The sequence below is a fragment of the Mustela nigripes genome, chromosome 4 (genome assembly GCF_022355385.1).
Source record: "Mustela nigripes isolate SB6536 chromosome 4, MUSNIG.SB6536, whole genome shotgun sequence".
NCBI classification, from domain to species: domain Eukaryota; kingdom Metazoa; phylum Chordata; class Mammalia; order Carnivora; family Mustelidae; genus Mustela; species Mustela nigripes.
Genome location: NC_081560.1, coordinates 124718501 through 124729310, shown reverse-complemented (window position 1 = coordinate 124729310; position 10810 = coordinate 124718501).

Genomic DNA, 10810 nt, shown 5'->3' with positions numbered 1-10810 from the left:
GGTCTATAGCTCTCTTTTTTGGTGGGATCCTTGTCTGGTTTTGGGATCAAGGTGATGCTGGCCTCATAAAATGAGTTTGGAAGTTTTCCTTCCATTTCTATTTTTTGGAACAGTTTCCGGAGAATAGGAATTAGTTCTTCTTTAAATGTTTGGTAGAATTCCCCCGGGAAGCCGTCTGGCCCTGGGCTTTTGTTTGTTTGAAGATTTTTAATGACTGTTTCAATCTCCTTACTGGTTATGGGTCTGTTCAGGCTTTCTATTTCTTCCTGGCTCAGTTGTGGTAGTTTATATGTTTCTAGGAATGCATCCATTTCTTCCAGATTGTCAAATATATTGGCGTAGAGTTGCTCATAGTATGTTCTTATAATAGTTTGTATTTCTTTGGTTTTAGTTGGGATCTCTCCTCTTTCATTCATCATTTTATTTATTTGGGTCCTTTCTCTTTTCTTTTTGATAGGTCGGGCCAGGGGATTATCAATTTTATTAATTCTTTCAAAGAACCAGCTCCTAGTTTCGTTGATTTGTTCTATTGTTTTTTTGGTTTCTATTTCATTGATTTATGCTCTAATCTTTATGATTTCTCTTCTCCTGCTGGGCTTAGGGTTTCTTTCTTGTTCTTTCTCCAGCTCCTTTAGGTGTAGGGTTAGGTTGTGTACCTGAGACCTTTCTTGTTTCTTGAGAAAGGCTTGTACCGCTATATATTTTCCTCTCAGGACTGCCTTTGTTGTGTCCCACAGATTTTGAACTGTTGTATTTTCATTATCATTTGTTTCCATGATTTTTTTCAATTCTTCTTTAATTTCCCGGTTGACCCATTCATTCTTTAGAAGGATACTGTTTAGTCTCCATGTATTTGGGTTCTTTCCAAACTTCCTTTTGTGGTTGAGTTCTAGCTTTAGAGCATTGTGGTCTGAAAATATGCAGGGAATGATCCCAATCTTTTGATACCGGTTGAGTCCTGATTTAGGACTGAGGATATGATCTATTCTGGAGAATGTTCCATGTGCACTAGAGAAGAATGTGTATTCTGTTGCTTTGGGATGAAATATTCTGAATATATCTGTGATGTCCATCTGGTCCAGTGTGTCGTTTAAGGCCTTTATTTCCTTGCTGATCTTTTGCTTGGATGATCTGTCCATTTCAGTGAGGGGAGTGTTAAAGTCCCCTACTCTTACTGTATTATTGTTGATGTGTTTCTTTGATTTTGTTATTAATTGGTTTATATAGTTGGTTGCTCCCACGTTGGGGGCATAGATATTTAAAATTGTTAAATCTTTTTGTTGGACAGACCCTTTGAGTATGATATAGTGTCCTTCCTCATCTCTTATTATAGTCTTTGGCTTAAAATCTAATTGATCTGATATAAGGATTGCCACTCCTGCTTTCTTCTGATGTCCATTAGCATGGTAAATTCTTTTCCACCCCCTCACTTTAAGTCTGGAGGTGTCTTCGGGCTTAAAATGAGTTTCTTGGAGGCAACATATAGATGGGTTTTGTTTTTATATCCATTCTGATATCCTGTGTCTTTTGACAGGGGCATTTAGCCCATTAACATTCAGGGTAACTATTGAGAGATATGAATTTAGTGCCATTGTATTGCCTGTAAGGTGACTGTTACTGTATATGGTCTCTGTTCCTTTCTGATCTACCACTTGTAGGCTCTCTCTTTGCTTAGAGGACCCCTTTCAAGATTTCCTGTAGAGCTGGTTTGGTGTTTGCAAATTCTTTCAGTTGTTGTTTGTCCTGGAAACTTTTAATCTCTCCTTCTATTTTCAATGATAGCCTAGCTGGATATAGTATTCTTGGCTGCATGTTTTTCTCGTTTAGTGCTCTGAAAATATCATGCCAGCTCTTTCTGGCCTGCCAGGTCTCTGTGGATAAGTCAGCTGCCGATCTAATATTTTTACCATTGTATGGTACAGACTTCTTTTCCCAGGCTGCTTTCAGGATTTTCTCTTTGTCACTGAGCTTGTAAATTTTACTATTAGGTGACGGGGTGTGGGCCTATTCTTATTGATTTTGAGGGGCATTCTCTGAACCTCCTGAATTTTGATGCTCGTTCCCTTTGCCATATTGTGGAAATTCTCCCCAATAATTCTCTCCAGTATACCTTCTGCTCCCCTCTCTCTTTCTTCTTCTTCTGGAATCCCAATTATTCTAATCTTGTTTCGTCTTATGGTGTCACTTATCTCTCAAATTCTCCCCTCGTGGTCCAGTAGCTGTTTGTCCCTCTTTTGCTCAGTTTCTTTATTCTCTGTCATTTGGTCTTCTATATCACTAATTCTTTCTTCTGCCTCATTTATCCTAGCAGTGAGAGCCTCCATTTTTGATTGCACCTCATTAATAGTTTTTTTGATTTCTACTTGGTTAGATTTTATTTCTTTTATTTCTCCAGAAAGGGCTTTTATATCTCTCGAGAGGGTTTCTCTCATATCTTCCATGCCTTTTTCGAGCCCGGCTAGAACCTTGAGAATTGTCATTCTGAACTCTAGATCTGACATATTACCAATGTCTGTATTGATTAGGTCCCTAGCCTTCGGTACTGCCTCTTGTTCTTTTTTTTGTGTTGAATTTTTCCGTCTTGTCATTTTGCCCAGATAAGAGTATATGAAGGGGCAAGTAAAATACTAAAAGGGTGGCAACAGCCCCAGGAAAATGTGCTTTAACCAAATTAGAAGAGATCCATGATTGTGAGGGGTTAGAAAGGGGATAAAAAGAGGTTCAAAAAGGAAGAAAGAAAAAAAAAAAAAGAAAAAAGAAAAAAAAAGAAAAGAAAAAAATTAAAAAAAGAAAACACCAAAGAAAAAATATATATATTAGATAAACTAGTAAAAAATCGTTAAAAAAGAAAAAGGTAACAGTTAAAAAAAAATTTTAACCGAAGGCGAGAAAAAAAAAAAAAAATGAAAAAGAAAAAAATTAAATTAACTGCAAGACTAAAAAAAATCACAGGGAAAAATCACTTTCTCCTCCTCTGGAGATCCTCTGCTCTCCTTGGTATTGAAACTGCACTCCTTGGTAGGTGAACTTGGTCTCTGCTGGATTTCTTGTTGATCTTCTGGCGGAGGGGCCTGTTGTAGTTATTCTCAAGTGTCTTTGCCCCAGGCGGGATTACACCGCCCTTACCCGGGGCCGGGGTGTGTAATCCGTTTGGGTTTGCTTTCAGGAGCTTTTGTTCCCTGAGTGCTTTCCGTAGAGTTCCGGAGGACGGGAATACAAATGGTGGCCTCCTGGTCTCCGGCCCGGAGGAGCCGAGAGCCCAGGGCCGCACTCCTCAGTGCGCCCTCAGAGAACAGCGCCCAGTTACTCCCGTCTGCCTGACCCACGGCCGCGCTCCGAGCTCACTGAGACTACAACCGGTTCAAGGTAACCCCGAGCTGTGAGCTTACTGTCAGCTCTGTCTCTGTAGCCGGCTTTTCCGTTCCAATACCCGCAAGCTCTGCGACACTCAGACACCCCCGATCCTTCTGTGACCCTGCGGGACCTGAGGCCACGCTGACCCCGTGTGGGCTTCGCCCCGGTTTAGCCTCTGGAGCGATGTCCCTCAGCGGAACAGACCTATAAAAGTCCTGATTTTGTGTTCCGTTGCTCCGCCGCTTGCCGGGAGCCGGCCCCTCCCCGGGGGTCTATCTTCCCGTTGCTTTGGATTCACTTCTCCGCTGGTCCTACCTTTCAGAAAGTGGTTGTTTTTCTGTTTCCCAAATTGCTGTTCTTCTTCTCTTCGATCTACGGATGGATTTTCAGGTGTTTGCAATCTTTAGATAAGCTATCTAGCTGATCTCCGGCTAGCTGAAGTAGTCTCAGCCTGCTACTTCTCCGCCATCTTGACTCCTCTGAGTAAAGTGTATTTCATTGCCACCAAAATCCTTACAAATTATGTTGCGTGTTGGAAAACAGGGAACATGAGCTATGTATCTTTTACAGTTAACTGGTATTTGTGTAACGTCATTTCTTTTTGAATATTTACGATTATACTCCCCCACTTTGAGGTTCTCACACTTAAGCCTCTTCTCACCTGCATGGTAGTGGTGGCAGCAGATCCCCAAGGTCCTGAGCCACAGGACACCCAGGAGCTGGGCAGCCATAGCCTCCAGAGTGAATGGCTACCATTATGGGGACTGGCCCCTCATTACTTTCTTAAACATTTGAAAACAAATGGAAGAACAATAACCTAAGAGATTATTAGGGTAGATTTAACAAGGTGGTTTTAAAAATTAATGAAGTCCTGAATTTGCAAATTTACAGCATGAAGTTTGTGATTCTTATTGGACAAACAGAAAATATGAATGGCAACATAAGAAAATGAGACCTACAACAGAGATATATGGATAGAGAGAGAATGAGAGAAAGAGAGAACAGTTGAATATAGTTGCCACTATGCATGAGAAACTGTCTTATCTATTTTATGATAAGATACACATCAATATTATTCAAAACAACAATATTCTTAATGATAATAAAAGTACAGTCTTGTAATTCATCTAGATCTAATAGCAAATATTACAAATTCACTCCATGTTATATGTGTAAAGAAGCGGTATCATTCTACTATCATGAGGAAATCTGCCACCATCTATATTCTTTAATAATCTAAGACATATTTAAACAAATATTCATTATCACCAATTTTTAAATTTGAGCCCAATTATCTTAAAGGAATCATACTTAGTTTAGCATTTGAATACATACTTGGAAAAAGAGATATAGCAATATCAACTATGTTAGCTAAAGTCCTGATAAATTAATTGTAGGTATTGCTTTGTATAAAGAAGAAAGAAAACCAACCATGTTCTTTGAAATTTATTATAAGATACACAATTAATCAAGTACTAACTATTTATTAATGTGCTTCAGGACATTAAAAGCTTACTCTGGGGAATATGAAAGTATGAGACATTGAACTTACTTTTAATGATTTTGAATTATGAGTACCATGTCATTAATAAACACAGTGAATGAGAAAAAATTAAAGATTGTTTACAAATTAATTACATGATTTACAACCAGATGGGATGCAAAAATTATGTATTACAATCCACTGGGGACTTTATTCCCTTTTCTCCTTGACAATATGGGACAATTGCTCCCACCTTTATCTCACTGAAGATGCCCTGGTACCCCCTAATTATAAGGCTGAATGCCTTCCCCTGTCAAAATAAATGTCTCCTGTTGCTCTTTACTTCCCTGTTAACCAAATCAGTCTCATAATTTGATAGCATTTTAAAGCCTCTATAAATTTCAGTAATGATATTTTACTTAATGCACTGATCTTATACTTTCAATAAACTTTATTGAGACATGATTTTCCTAACTGTATAGTTCATTTGGTTTCGGCAAATGTATGTATTCTTGTAATGTTCTCCACAATCAAAATATAGAATATGTCCATTACTCTAAAAAGTTTTCTCCTAGTCCTTTGAGGTCAATCTCTGCTCCCAGAACCAGGCTCTAAGCAACTACTGAATTACTTTCTCTCACTGTAAATAAGTTTTTTTTTTTCCAGAATTTCAAATAAATGAAATACTAGAAATATTCTCATTCATTCTTAGTCTCTTTTACTTTTTAATGGTATTGAATATATCAGTAGTTCATTCTTTTTATTGCTGAATAATATTCCACTTCATGGATATTGCAAATTATGTATTATTTCAAGTTTTAGTGCCTTTATTTTTTTTAAAGTAGCTTCCATGCTGAAAGTGGGATCAAGAGTCGTATGCTCTACTGACTAAACCAGCCAGGTGCCCCTTAAATTTTAGTACTTTTATAAGTGATATCAAGATTTTAATTTACATTTCCCTGACTAGTAGGATGTTGAAGATTTTTTCATATGATTAGACAACATTCAAATATCTTCTTCCTTCTTTTTTAAAAAGATTTATTTATTTTAGAGAGAGACAGAGGGAGAGAGCATAAAAGCAGGAGCAGGAGGGGAGGAAGGAGAAGGAGAAAGAATCTTAAACACTGAGTGTGGAGCCATGGTGGGGCTCAATCTCACAACCCTGAGATCACAACCAGACCCTAAACCAAGAGTCAGACAGTAACCAACTGTGCCACCCAGGTGCCCCTCTCATCTTTCATATAATATTTTCTAAACATTTTGCCTTTTTACAAAAAGTGGCTGTTTGACTTTATTATTGAGGTATAATTATTTTTTATATATTTTATCTGGATGCATGTCTTCTGGCAGATATAAATCTTCTAAGTATTCTCTCCCAGTCTGTACCATACCTTTTCTTGTGTTTTTCAGATACCTGGAGATTTTTTAATTTTGCTGAGGCCCATTTATAATTTTTATTCCTATGTTTCTAAGAAATCTTTGCCTACCTGAGAGCATTAAGATTTTCTTCTTGAATTTTATAATTTCATCTTTTATGTTCAGGTTTATGACCCATGTTGAATCTTTTTTTAATGTATCATGTGAGATAAAAGCATATTTGAAATTTGAAGGTGGGCTCGATATTTTATGCTAGGGAATTATTGTTAATTTTCTTGGAAAAAATAATGGAGTGAGATTACATAGGAGAATGGTCTTATTTTTGTGTCTGAAAACTGAATTAGTTTGGGATAGATATTAATATTTTCTGCAATTTATTCTGCTCACTCAGAAAAAGAAAAACAAATAGTAAAACCCTATATGTCTCGCTACCTAGATAGATAAATAAAGCAAATATTATTGAAGCTAGGCAGACACATGGATATGCATAGTACATGTTTATATTTTTATGCTTGAAAATTATCAAAATTAAAAATTAGAAAAATGAAAAAATAATGTGGCAAAAGATTATATTCTAACTTACTAGGATACACAAAATAGTACATTTCATGCAGGTTTATGGATAATAATATTTAATAATAATAACAATAATTCTCTCAAATGTTGAGAGTTGGAGGACCTGGAGGAGCAGTGTGGGCAAGGAATTTAAGCAATCCTATTAGTAAACATATCTGAAGTTCTAAAGGCAATCCTGATATCCAAGATTCAGAGGTTTCTGTTCAGGAAATTCACCTTTGAAGAAGTAATATTAGATTTCTGTGCCCCTCAGAATAAGATATGAATACATTGTCTAAAAGTCTACTACTAAGTCAAGGTACTTTTTTAGCTTGGGTTTATTTGGAGTATTATAATAAATAATATCTTTGTGTATGTTATGTATTCACACATATACAGTATTTCATTTGCCATTATTTCCTATTTTTACTGACTCTGCAGTACATTTGACCACCAAGCTTTGCCTTCTCGAAGATGTAGTTATGGACTTTCCTTACATATTGGGAAAGAATTGTTCATTAGTTTGCTACATACACTGTAAAATGTGTAGGGTTTGTATAGCTTTACTTGGTGCTAAAATCCTTGAGCAACAAGTCTTACTGGGATGCCTGCTGAGATCCCTGTCAAAATTTCACACCATTATTAATTTTTGATGCCCTCTATAAATCTTGCAATTTTGGATTTCTCTGAATTTGGATAATTTCAGTAACTTGCCCTGCTTTTTGTAAATGAGTGAGCAGAGTTGTGGTTATTATAACCCTTTATCCTTAGATGAAAAAAAAAATTCTCCGTGTGATGTAAATAGAAAAACATTGTGTATGTGTGTGCGCGCGTGTGTGTGTGTAATTCCTTTAAGAAATTGGAAATAATTTTTTAGAGTACTCTCTCTTTTTCCTCCTCTCTCATTTAACATAGAAAAAAAATGTGGAAGAAGTTCTTCTAGCACTGTTATTGATGTATATGTGATGAAATAGGAAGACCTATACTTTTTAAAAGCAAACTTGGCATTGCTTATCCAGACTAAAACAAACATACATTTTGATATAGTGTTACCAAAAATACAGCCTAAATTTTATTTATTTTATGTTTTTTAAAGATTTTGTTTATTCACTTGACAGACAGAGATCACAAGTAGGCAGAGAGGCAGGCAGAGAGAGAGGAAAGGAAGCAGGCTCCCTGCTGAGCAGAGAGCCCAATGCAGGACTTGATCTCAGGACCCTGAGATCATGACCTGAGCCAAAGGTAGAGGCTTTAACCCACTGAGCCACTCAGGCGCCCCCAAAAATACAACCGAAGTTTTAAAAAGTGATTAGATTCTTTGTAAAACATGTAACATTTGCAGTATGGCAGACACTTGGGAAATATAATAAAATTTCAACAGTAGAAAATTATTACAAAAATTGGTTTACAGCCATTAAGTTTTAATATTTTTTGTAACTATCATGAGGTTTTCAGAACTATTATATAGACAGACAGTGGTAATGTTCAATATAAAAATAGGGTGAAAAATGTATATTCAATATGACTCTATCTTTTTCTTGTACACACAAGTACAAAAATATCTGGATACTATATTAATTTAAATAACTATTATCTTTTTATAAAAGGGTTATGAATAATACAAATATGAATAATATAAATTTTCTACTTTATATTTCTATAATTTTAAGCTATTTTGAAGATTTTGTGATATGATAATATACTTTTCACATATATTTTTAGCAGGATTTGTGTAGATTTACTGTCCAAGTCCAGCTAACCAGCTGCCTATTTTTGTAAATAAAGTTTTATTGGAACACAGCCACACTCATATATGTTACATATTGTCTATAATGTCTTTCATGCTACAAGGGCAGAGTTGAATAATTGCAATATCAAGAACTTATGGCCAGCTGGCATGGCCCAAAGTATTTCCAAAATAATTAGTTCTGTACCTGTACAGAAAAAGCTTTTAATTTCATTAAGTTCAAGTTTCAAGTCAATCAAGATTTCTCAAAGTTTTACACACCACAAAGAGGATATAAAAACACTTATTATATAAATGACTTCATTTATCATACAAATTTATTGAAATCCTATTTATCTCTAAAATTGTAACTTTATTTAATTGCCATTTTAAAGCAGAAATTCACATTGCTCAGTGAAAGCGAATACAGTGGACTCCTTTAAACAAAATTAAAGCTTCAAATGCCAAAGCAAACTGTTTAAAGTTTTCTTTACTCCCACACGGCATCTCTTTAAAGAGATGACAGAGAACAGGCATAACAAATGGTTTTCTTGAAAATGGTTAATTGTTCAATTATGACCACTGTTTAAAAAACAGAGTTTACCAAAAAAAAAAAAAAATTAAAAAATAAAATAAAGAACAGAGTTTAGGGCAGAGAACACCCTGGCCTCTCTTTCCTTTTTACTATTATTCTGTCTCACTTTGAGTTCTGAGGTAATAGAAAAGATAACTTCTCAACTCTGTAAACTACAGGGTTCTTTGTGATACACAATTTAGTCCTGCTCTTAAAAATTTAGGGGATGAAATCAATATATGTGCCAATGTACAAAGGCCTAAAATCAGAGTTCTGATTGAAAGGTTCAGGATTTTATAAATGCTTCAGGAATTCCTTTCAATAGAGTGTTGCCTAGACAGGACTATCGATTTTCCAAGGAGGGCTTTAGGAATCCCTAAATGGTCTGGAATATAATTCTGGAATTATATATGGAATGGTCTGGGATATAATTCTCCAATTTTCCTCAATTCGTGCTAGATTTCTTTGTCTCTTCTTCCCACTATAATTCTGGTTTATTGACTTCCTGTTATATTCTTTCTCCCTTCTTAAGGAGGACTCAGCCCTATTTGACAGAATGAAGGATCTGAAAGAACCCTCTAATCAACAGGCTGCATGCTTGCTGCAGTCCCCAGATAACTCATACAGGCTCTCAGGAGAGTAATTCCTTTTTTCTCCTGTCAGGATTCTTTAATTGTAGCAGAGTTGACAGACAAAATGGAAACACAAGAATATATAAAGCAGTCTGGCTGAGTAAGTGAAAGAAATAATACATTTGTATTGCATCCAAGAAGTTTTCATCATGCACAGAGGCTCAGTGTAATTTATTTTGCTAACCACTGGGTGTATCTGTTGTGATTCCATCCTTGGTCCACCTCACAAATCTCCCTCAAATTCCTGTCCAGATCTTCAATCAGAGTGAAGCTTGCTAGACCACGGGATGATGAACTGCTTATAACTCTTTTCTAAATGGACCTATTATTTATCTCATTATAATATCATTAGTATGTGGGAGTGGCTCTATTACGTGAACATCCACTGCTTATATGGTTCACTTTTTGTCTAGAACATTTTTCAACTTGGTTGGGCTTCTACTGTGACATTAGTCCATCTTCTCATGGTTACGACCAGAAACATAAATGTAATGTGTTTTTTGTCATCTTGATTTGGAAAGCCAATTGTGTAAATTTTTCTTCTTTATCTTATTGATCAGGGCAATTGGTCAGCATAAAACTGAAAATATTTTTAGACACTCATAAAACATGATTTATACCCAGAGTTTAGAAGCCTTTTTATAGATATAAAATTGTAATGTATGTGTACTTTAAGGGAGGAAAATTAATTTTCATTCTACCCTTCTGAGTTCCTGGCTGAGACCCCTCCTATAATAAAAGATTAACAAAAGAAAAACAAACTGAAATTTATTAACATGTATATACTTCATGTGTACAGGGGAGACACCCAGGAAAGATAAGTAACCCAAAGACTTGGCTTTAGAATTCAGGATTAAATACCACCTTAACAGGGGAAGGGGAGCGGAGGAGGATGTAGGCTTCTCAGGGGAGATTAAGTGGTTTTTAGGAAAGTTGGGTGGATTCTTGGAAGAATAGATAGCTCAGTGGGCTGAGCATCTGACTCTTGCTTTCGGCTCAGTTCACCACTTCAGGGTCCTAAGTTTGAGGGCTGTGTTGAGCTCCACACTGGATGGGAGGCTGCTTAAGATTCTCTCTTTCTCTCCCTCTCCCTCTTCTCCTCCTATCTC